This window comes from Rutidosis leptorrhynchoides, chromosome 2 (genome assembly GCF_046630445.1).
Source record: "Rutidosis leptorrhynchoides isolate AG116_Rl617_1_P2 chromosome 2, CSIRO_AGI_Rlap_v1, whole genome shotgun sequence".
Taxonomy (NCBI): domain Eukaryota; kingdom Viridiplantae; phylum Streptophyta; class Magnoliopsida; order Asterales; family Asteraceae; genus Rutidosis; species Rutidosis leptorrhynchoides.
This window is the reverse complement of record NC_092334.1, coordinates 690756586-690768322: the sequence shown is the minus strand read 5'-3', so window position 1 is coordinate 690768322 and position 11737 is coordinate 690756586.

Here is an 11737-nt window from a genome sequence, read left to right as displayed (position 1 = left end):
GTTGAACAAACTTACCATCAAAAACTGTTATCCACTGCCGAGAATTGACGACTTGTTTGATCAACTACAAGGCTCGTTTGTTTATTCAAAGATTGATTTACGTTCTGGATATCATCAAATGCGAGTAAAGGAGGATGATATTCCGAAAACTGCTTTTAGGACGCGTTATGGTCATTACGAGTTTATGGTTATGCCATTTGGGTTGACTAACGCACCAGCTGTGTTCATGGACCTCATGAACCGAGTGTGTGGGCCATATCTTGACAAGTTTGTCATTGTTTTCATCGATGACATACTTATTTACTCAAAGAATGATCAAGAGCACGAAGAACATTTGAGAAAAGTGCTAGAAGTATTGAGGAAAGAAAAACTGTAAGCTAAGTTTTCAAAGTGTGCATTTTGGTTGGAAGAAGTTCAATTCCTCGGTCACATAGTGAACAAAGAAGGTATCCAGGTGGACCCGGCAAAGATCAAAACCGTTGAAAAGTGGGAAACCCCAAAAACTCCGAAGCATATACGCCAATTTTTAGGATTGGCTGGTTACTACAGAAGATTCATCCAAGATTTCTCAAAAATAGCAAAACCCTTGACTGCATTAACGCATAAAGGGAAGAAATTTGAATGGAAGGATGAACAAGAGAAGGCGTTTCAATTATTGAAGAAAAAGCTAACTACGGCACCTATATTGTCATTTCCTGAAGGGAATGATGATTTTGTGATTTATTGTGACGCATCAAAGCAAGGTGTGTATTAATTCAACGGACGAAAGTGATTGCTTATGCGTCTAGACAATTGAAGATTCACGAGCAAAATTATACGACGCATGATTTGGAATTAGGATCGGTTGTTTTTGCATTAAAGACTTGGAGGCACTACTTATATGGGGTCAAAAGTATTATATATACCGACCACAAAAGTCTTCAACACATATTTAATCAGAAACAACTGAATATGAGGCAGGGTAGATGGATTGAATTGTTGAATGATTACGACTTTGAGATTCGTTACCACCCGGGGAAGGCAAATGTGGTAGCCGACGCCTTGAGCAGAAAGGACAGAGAACCCATTCGAGTAAAATCTATGAATATAATGATTCACACTAACCTTACTACTCAAATAAAGGAGGCGCAACAAAGAGTTTTAAAAGAGGGAAATTTAAAGGATGAAATACCCAAAGGATCGGAGATGTAGTGACCCGAACTTTTCCATGTTTATATATATTAATTGAGATTGATATTCACATGATTAAATGTTTCCAACATGTTAAGTAATCAAACTAGTTAAGGCTTGATTAATTGAAATATGTTTCATATAGACAATTGACCACCCAAGTTGACCGGCGATTCACGAACGTTAAAACTTGTAAAAACGACATGACGATATATATATGGATATACATATGGTTAACATGAGATTATGATAAGTGAGTATCTCCATAAGTATATTAACAATGAGTTATATACATATAAACAAGACTACTAACTTAAGGATTTCGAAACGAGACATATATGTAACGATTATCGTTGTAACGACATTTAAATGTATATATATCATATTAAGTTATATTAATATATCATAATATCATGATAATATAATAATTTAACATCTCATTAGATATAATAAACAATGGGTTAACAACATTAATTGAGATCGTTAACTTAAAGGTTTCAAAACAACACTTACATGTAACGACTAACGATGACTTAACGACTCAGTTAAAATGTATATACATGTAGTGTATTTAGATGTATCAAAATACTTTTGGAAGACTTCAAGACATATATCAAAACACTCATACTTAATGAAAATGGTTACAGTTACTTTCCCATTCTTTTCTTTCATCAAGAATTCTAGTCGTATTCTTACCCGTATTATACACAGCTTCAAAACGTACTTACTATGGGTATATACCAATAGGAACTAGCATGGGATTCCACTCTTGATTATGTCATGTATGACTAATCAATTTTAACTTCTACCATGAGCTAGTCAACTAACTAGAACTCCTTTTAACCCCACTCACCACTCACCAATTACCACTCATCATTCACTCCATTTCACTTCCAATTCTCTTTCTAATTCTCTCTCAACACACACACACACACTATTATGAATGTATTTTTCCAGTAGTTAATCATCATCTTCATCAAAAATCGCTTCAAGAATCAAGCTATAATCATCATAGGAAGAACACTTCAAGAACACTTCAAAAATCCCTTCAAGTTTACTAATTTACTTCCAAGCTTTCTAATCCATTCCAAGTAATCATCTAAGATCAAGAAACCTTTGTTATATATAGTAGTTTATCTTTCTTATTCAAGGTAATATTCATATTCAAACTTTGATTCAATTTCTATAACTATAAACTATCTTAATTCGAGTAAAAATCTTACTTGAACTTGTTTTTGTGTCATGATCCTACTTCAAGAACTTTCAAGCCATCCAAGATCCTTTGAAGCTAGATCATTTCTTGTCACTTCTAGTAGGTTTACCTACTAAACTTGAGGTAGTAATGATGTTCGTAACATCATTCGATTCATATATATAAAACTATCTTATTCGAAGGTTTAAACTCGTAATCACTAGAACATAGTTTAGTTAATTCTAAACTTGTTCGCAAACAAAAGTTAATCCTTCTAACTTGACTTTTAAAATTAACTAAACACATGTTCTATATCTATATGATATGCTAACTTAATGATTTAAAACCTGGAAACACGAAAAACACCGTAAAACCGGATTTACGCCGTCGTAGTAACACCGCGGGCTATTTTGGGTTAGTTAATTAAAAACTATGATAAACTTTGATTTAAAAGTTGTTATTCTGAGAAAATGATTTTTATTATGAACATGAAACTATATCCAAAAATTATGGTTAAACTCAAAGTGGAAGTATGTTTTCTAAAATGGTCATCTAGACGTCGTTCTTTCGACTGAAATGACTACCTTTACAAAAACGACTTGTCACTTATTTTTCCGACTATAAACCTATACTTTTTCTGTTTAGATTCATAAAATAGAGTTCAATATGAAACCATAGCAATTTGATTCACTCAAAACGGATTTAAAATGAAGAAGTTATGGGTAAAACAAGATTGGATAATTTTTCTCATTTTAGCTACGTGAAAATTGGTAACAAATCTATTCCAACCATAACTTAATCAACTTGTATTGTATATTATGTAATCTTGAGATACCATAGACACGTATACAATGTTTCGACCTATCATGTCGACACATCTATATATATTTCGGAACAACCATAGACACTCTATATGTGAATGTTGGAGTTAGCTATACAGGGTTGAGGTTGATTTCAAAATATATATAGTTTGAGTTGTGATCAATACTGAGATACGTATACACTGGGTCGTGGATTGATTCAAGATAATATTTATCGACTTATTTCTGTACATCTAACTGTGGACAACTAGTTGTAGGTTACTAACGAGGACAGCTGACTTAATAAACTCAAAACATCAAAATATATTAAAAGTGTTGTAAATATATTTTGAACATACTTTAATATATATGTATATATTGTTATAGGTTCGTGAATCAACAGTGGCCAAGTCTTACTTCCCGACGAAGTAAAAATCTGTGAAAGTGAGTTATATTCCCACTTTTAAAATCTAATATTTTTGGGATGAGAATACATGCAGGTTTTATAAATGATTTACAAAATAGACACAAGTACATGAAACTATATTCTATGGTTGAATTATCGAAATCGAATATGACCCTTTTTATTAAGTCTGGTAATCTAAGAATTAGGGAACAGACACCCTAATTGACGCGAATCCTAAAGATAGATCTATTGGGCCTAACAAACCCCATCCAAAGTACTAGATGCTTTAGTACTTCGAAATTTATATCATATCCGAAGGGTGTCCCGGAATGATGGGGATATTCTTATATATGCATCTTGTTAATGTCGGTTACCAGGTGTTCACCATATGAATGATTTTTATCTCTATGTATGGGATGTGTATTGAAATATGAAATCTTGTGGTCTATTGTTACGATTTGATATATATAGGTTAAACCTATAACTCACCAATATTTTTGTTGACGTTTAAAGCATGTTTATTCTCAGGTGAATATTAAGAGCTTCTGCTGTTGCATACTAAAATAAGGACAAGATTTGGAGTCCATGTTTGTATGATATTGTGTAAAAACTGCATTCAAGAAACTGATTTCGATGTAACATATTTGTATTGTAAACCATTATGTAATGGTCGTGTGTAAACAGGATATTTTAGATTATCATTATTTGATAATCTAAGTAAAGCTTTTTAAACCTTTATTGATGAAATAAAGGTTATGTTTTGTTTTAAAATGAATGCAGTCTTTGAAAAACGTCTCATATAGAGGTCAAAACCTCGCAACGAAATCAATTAATATGGAACGTTTTTAATCAATAAGAACGGGACATTTCAGTTGGTATCAGAGCGTTGGTCTTAGAGAACCAGAATTTTGCATTAGTGTGTCTTATCTAGTTTGTTAGGATGCATTAGTGAGTCTGGACTTCGACCGTATTTACTTGAAAAATGATTGCTTAACAAATTTTGTTGGAAACTATATATTTTTAACATGTGAATATTATGTGATATATTAATCTCTTAACGCTTTTGATATTATGTGATAGATGTCTACCTCTAGAACAAGTCCCATTGACTCACCTAATAATAATGAAGAGTCAAATGTAAATTGGAATGATTCGTAGACTGATTCACAAGTTCCCGAAGAGGAACCGGAAGAAGAGTCGGAACCGGAAGAAGAATCGGAACCGGAAGAAGAATCGGAACCGGATGAAGAAATAGAACCGGTGGGGGAAATAATAAAACGGTTAAGTAAAAGAAAATCCTCAACCAACCGACCAAGGTTAATTATGGTCAATGGTGTTTCCGCCAAGGAAGCAAAATATTGGGAGGATTACCAATTCTCCGATGAATCGGATTCCGACGAGAATTCCGATGATGTTATAGAAATTACCCCAACTGAATTTAAAAAGGCAAAAGAAAATAATAAGGGAAAGGGCACAAAAATAGAGAAATCTAATTCCAACCCCGATGAACTTTATATGTATCGTCAACCCCCGAAGTCCTTAAGTTGTAACAATGACCCGGGAACCTCTAAACCACCAGGTTTTTCTAAACCAATGTGGAAAACGACGGCTCGTATTAGGGGAACATCATATATCCCTAGAAACTTGGCAAAACGAACCAAACCCGAAGAAGAAGAAATGAGCGAGTCGGAATAAGATAGTTGTATTCGTGTGGTGTAATATATGTAATATAGTGTGCTTATGCTTTATGATATATGTAAAAACTGCTTGTATTAATAAGTATTTTTTTATGAATCTAACTCTTGTCTATTTTACAGTATAAAAACACAAAATGGATAGACAACCCAATATTTTAAGAGACCTACCCGGAGACATGATTGATGAAATCTTGTCTAGAGTCGGTCAGAATTCTTCGGCACAACTATTTAAGGCGAGATCAGTTTGTAAGACATTCGAAGAACGTTCCAAGAATGCCTTGGTTTATAAAAGGCTTTCGTTCAAAAGATGGGGGATATCACATTGGGAAATCCATAAGTTACGATGTGTTTACTTTGACGCATATATTGCGGGGAACCCAAACGCTATTTTATGCAATGGGTTAAGAAATTATTTTGACTCAATATATCCGAATATTGGACTTCGTGATTTAGAAAAAGAGGCTAACATGCAACATAAAGAAGCATGTTATGCTTACGGATTAGTAATGTTCGCTTCTCACCAAAGTGAGAACAAGAACATCGGGCTACAACTATTAAACAAAACGTTCCCACAAGTGACGGAGTCGGTAATTGGGGTAAGAAATGAGGTTTTTAGATTGTTACGGGACTGTTGGACATTACATAACCCTCGTCCCTTTGACGACGTTACAACACGCTGTCTTATCAACGGCCATAACGGTTATGTTCCACAAGACCAAGGATGGGAAGTAGTCCTAGTAAAACCAGAATGCATGACATGTTTCTGGACGTATGAATTACGTGTCTTTATTGCCTTTGCTGAACGACTTGTGTACTAGCTAGATATATCTTCACAACTATCTTGTATCAAAGTTATTGTGTGCTATATTTCATGCTTTATGTAAAATAAGCGGTATTGTAAGTTTGTAAAATATTGTATAAAAGTTTAACGCGAAATATTATTATAATCAGTTTTTCATATAGAATTGTAGTAGTTGAATTGTATATTAGCTACTAAGTATGAACTTAACGGGTAGGTACTACCCGAATTTAAACTTATAAAACGCTAATATAAAGAAAAAGCTTTTATAAATGAGTTCATATTATGCTACGAAATACTATTAACTACTCTTAATATTCTGTATGATTAACTTGTTCCATTTGACTATTTTGAAGGAAATGGCACCGACTACTCGACACACCGTGAATATGAATGAAGAGGAATTCCGTACTTTTCTAGCTTCAAACATAGCCGCAGTACAGGCTGCGCTACATACCAACAATAACCTTGGATCTAGCAGTACAGGAAATCGTGTAGGATGCACCTACAAAGAATTCACTGCCTGCAAACCTTTGGAATTTGATGGAACTGAAGGACCGATCGGATTGAAACGGTGGACCGAGAAGGTCGAATCGGTGTTTGCCATAAGTAAGTGTACTGAAGAGGACAAAGTGAAGTACGTTACGCATACCTTCACAGGTTCTGCGTTAACATGGTGGAATACCTATCTAGAGCAAGTGGGATAAGACGATGCGTACGCACTACCATGGTCAGCATTCAAGCACTTGATGAACGAAAAGTACCGTCCCAGAACCGAGGTCAATAAGCTCAAGACAGAACTTAGAGGGTTACGAACCCAAGGATTTGATATTACCACGTACGAAAGACGATTCACAGAATTGTGCCTATTGTGTCCGGGAGCATTCGAAGATGAGGAAGAGAAGATCGACGCGTTTGTGAAAGGATTACCGGAAAGAATCTAAGAAGATATAAGTTCACACGAGCCCGCCTCCATACAACAGGCATGTAGAATGGCTCACAAACTAGTGAACCAGATTGAAGAAAGAATTAAAGAACAGACTGCTGAAGCGGCCAATGAGAAGCAAGTCAAAAGAAAGTGGGAGGAAAACGGTGATAAGAATCACCAATACAACAACAACAGCAATTACAACAATAATCACAACAATTATCCCAACAATCGCAACATCAATCGCAACTACAACAAACGGCCCAACAACAACAACAACAACAACAGCAACTACAACAATCATCCCAACAACAATAATAACCGCAACAACAACAACAATCAGAAGCAGCTATGCCAAAGGTGTGAAAAGTATCACTCGGGGTTCTGCATCAAATTTTGCAACAAGTGTAAAAGAAATGGTCATAGCGCGGCGAAGTGTGAGGTCTACGGACCAGGGGTTAATAGAACGAAAGGAACAAATGATGTCGGAACGAGTAATGGCGGAGCAAGTAGTGTCGGAGCAAGTTATGCCAATGTAGTTTGTTATAAATGTGGAAAACCGGGCCACATTATTAGAAATTGCCCGAACCAGGAGAACATGAATGGACAAGGCCGCGGAAGAGTTTTCAATATTAATGCGGCAGAGGCACAGGAAGACCCGGAGCTTGTTACGGGTACGTTTCTTATTGACAATAAATCTGCTTACGTTTTATTTGATTCGGGTGCGGATATAAGCTATATGAGTAGAGATTTTTGTGCTAAATTAAGTTGTCCATTGACGCCTTTGGATAGTAAATTTTTACTCGAATTAGCAAATGGTAAATTAATTTCAGCAGATAATATATGTCGGAATCGAGAAATTAAACTGGTTAGCGAAACATTTAATATTGACTTGATACCAGTAGAGTTAGGGAGTTTTGATGTGATAATCGGTAGGGACTGGTTGAAAAAAGTGAAAGCAAAGATCGTTTGTTACAAAAATGCAATTCGCATTATACGAGAAAAAGGAAAACCCTTAATGGTGTACGGAGAAAAAGGCAACACGAAGCTACATCTTATTAGTAATTTGAAGGCACAAAAACTAATAAGAAAAGGTTGCTATGCTGTTCTAGCACACGTCGAGAAAGTACAAACTGAAGAAAAGAGCATCAATGATGTTCCCGTCGCAAAAGAATTTCCCGATGTATTTCCGAAAGAATTACCGGGATTACCCCCACATCGATCCGTTGAATTTCAAATAGATCTTGTACCAGGAGCTGCACCAATAGCTCGTGCTCCTTACAGACTCGCACCCAGCGAGATGAAAGAACTGCAAAGCCAATTACAAGAACTTTTAGAGCATGGTTTCATTCGACCAAGCACATCACCGTGGGGAGCTCCTGTTTTGTTTGTCAAGAAGAAAGATGGTACATTCAGGTTGTGTATTGACTACCGAGAGTTGAACAAACTTACCATCAAGAACCGCTACCCACTACCGAGAATCGATGACTTATTTGATCAACTACAAGGCTCGTCTGTTTATTCAAAGATTGACTTACATTCCGGGTATCATCAAATGCGGGTGAAAGAAGATGATATTCCAAAGACTGCTTTCAGAACACGTTACGGTCATTACGAGTTTATGGTCATGCCATTTGGTTTAACTAATGCACCAGCTGTGTTCATGGACCTTATGAACCGAGTGTGTAGACCATACCTTGACAAGTTTGTCATTGTTTTCATTGATGACATACTTATTTACTCAAAGAATGACCAAGAACACGGTGAACATTTGAGAAAGGTGTTAGAAGTATTGAGGAAGGAAGAATTGTACGCTAAATTTTCAAAGTGTGCATTTTGGTTGGAAGAAGTTCAATTCCTCGGTCACATAGTGAACAAAGAAGGTATTAAGGTGGATCCGGCAAAGATAGAAACTGTTGAAAAGTGTGAAACCCCGAAAACTCCGAAACACATACGCCAATTTTTAGGACTAGCTGGTTACTACAGAAGATTCATCCAAGACTTTTCCAGAATAGCAAAACCCTTGACTGCATTAACGCATAAAGGGAAGAAATTTGAATGGAATGATGAACAAGAGAAAGCGTTTCAGTTATTGAAGAAAAAGCTAACTACGGCACCTATATTGTCATTGCCTAAAGGGAATGATGATTTTGTGATTTATTGTGATGCATCAAAGCAAGGTCTCGGTTGTGTATTAATGCAACGAACGAAGGTGATTGCTTATGCGTCTAGACAATTGAAGATTCACGAACAAAATTATACGACGCATGATTTGGAATTAGGCGCGGTTGTTTTTGCATTAAAGACTTGGAGGCACTACTTATATGGGGTCAAAAGTATTATATATACCGACCACAAAAGTCTTCAACACATATTTAATAAGAAACAACTGAATATGAGGCAGCGTAGGTGGATTGAATTATTGAATGATTACGACTTTGAGATTCGTTACCACCCGGAGAAGGCAAATGTGGTAGCCGGTGCCTTGAGCAGGAAGGACAGAGAACCCATTCGAGTAAAATCTATGAATATAATGATTCATAATAACCTTACTACTCAAATAAAGGAGGCGCAACAAGGAGTTTTAAAAGAAGGAAATTTAAAGGATGAAATACCCAAAGGATCAGAGCAGCATCTTAATATTCGGGAAGACGGAACCCGGTATAGGGCTGAAAGGATTTTGGTACCAAAATTTGGAGATATGAGAGAAATGGTACTTAGAGAAGCTCATAAAACCAGATACTCAATACATCCTGGAACGGGGAAGATGTACAAGGATCTCAAGAAACATTTTTGGTGGCCGGGTATGAAAGCCGATGTTGCTAAATACGTAGGAGAATGTTTGACGTGTTCTAAGGTCAAAGCTGAGTATCAGAAACCATCAGGTCTACTTCAACAACCCGAAATCCCAGAATGGAAATGGGAAAACATAACCATGGATTTCATCACTAAATTGCCAAGGACTGCAAGTGGTTTTGATACTATTTGGGTAATAGTTGATCGTCTCACCAAATCAGCACACTTCCTGCCAATAAGAGAAGATGACAAGATGGAGAAGTTAGCACGACTGTATTTGAAGGAAGTCGTCTCCAGACATGGAATACCAATCTCTATTATCTCTGATAGGGATGGCAGATTTATTTCAAGATTCTGGCAGACATTACAGCAAGCATTAGGAACTCGTCTAGACATGAGTACTACCTATCATCCACAAACTGATGGGCAGAGTGAAAGGACGATACAAACGCTTGAAGACATGCTACGAGCATGTGTTATTGATTTTGGAAACAGTTGGGATCGACATCTACCGTTAGGAGAATTTTCCTACAACAACAGCTACCATTCAAGCATTGAGATGGCGCCGTTTGAAGCACTTTATGGTAGAAAGTGCAGGTCTCCGATTTGTTGGAGTGAAGTGGGGGATAGATAGATTACGGGTCCGGAGATTATACAAGAAACTACCGAGAAGATCATCCAAATTCAACAACGGTTGAAAACCGCCCAAAGTCGACAAAAGAGCTACGCTGACATTAAAAGAAAAGATATAGAATTTGAAATTGGAGAGATGGTCATGCTTAAAGTTGCACCTTGGAAAGGCGTTGTTCGATTTGGTAAACGAGGGAAATTAAATCCAAGGTATATTGGACCATTCAAGATTATTGATCGTGTCGGACCAGTAGCTTACCGACTTGAGTTACCTCAACAACTCGCAGCTGTACATAACACTTTTCACGTCTCGAATTTGAAGAAATGTTTTGCTAAAGAAGATCTCACTATTCCGTTAGATGAAATCCAAATCAACGAAAAACTCCAATTCATCGAAGAACCCGTCGAAATAATGGATCGTGAGGTTAAAAGACTTAAGCAAAACAAGATACCAATTGTTAAGGTTTGATGGAATGCTCGTAGAGGACCCGAGTTCACCTGGGAGCATGAAGATCAGATGAAGAAGAAATACCCGCATCTATTTCCAGAAGATTCGTCAACACCTTCAACAGCTTAAAATTTCGGGACGAAATTTATTTAACGGGTAGGTACTGTAGTGACCCGAACTTTTCCATGTTTATATATATTAATTGAGATTGATATTTACATGATTAAATGTTTCCAACATGTTAAGTAATCAAACTTGTTAAGGCTTGATTAATTGAAATATGTTTCATATAGACAATTGACCACCCAAGTTGACCGGCGATTCACGAACGTTAAAACTTGTAAAAATGACATGACGATATATATATGGATATACATATGGTTAACATGAGATTATGATAAGTGAGTATCTCCATAAGTATATTAAAAATGAGTTATATACATATAAACAAGACTACTAACTTAAGGATTTCGAAACGAGACATATATGTAACGATTATCGTTGTAACGACATTTAAATGTATATATATCATATTAAGTTATATTAATATATCATAATATCATGATAATATAATAATTTAACATCTCATTAGATATAATAAACAATGGGTTAACAACATTAATTGAGATCGTTAACTTAAAGGTTTCAAAACAACACTTACATGTAACGACTAACGATGACTTAACGACTCAGTTAAAATGTATATACATGTAGTGTATTTAGATGTATCAAAATACTTTTGGAAGACTTCAAGACATATATCAAAACACTCATACTTAATGAAAATGGTTACAGTTACTTTCCCATTCTTTTCTTTCATCAAGAATTCTAGTCGTATTCTTACCCGTATTATACACAGCTTCAAAACGTA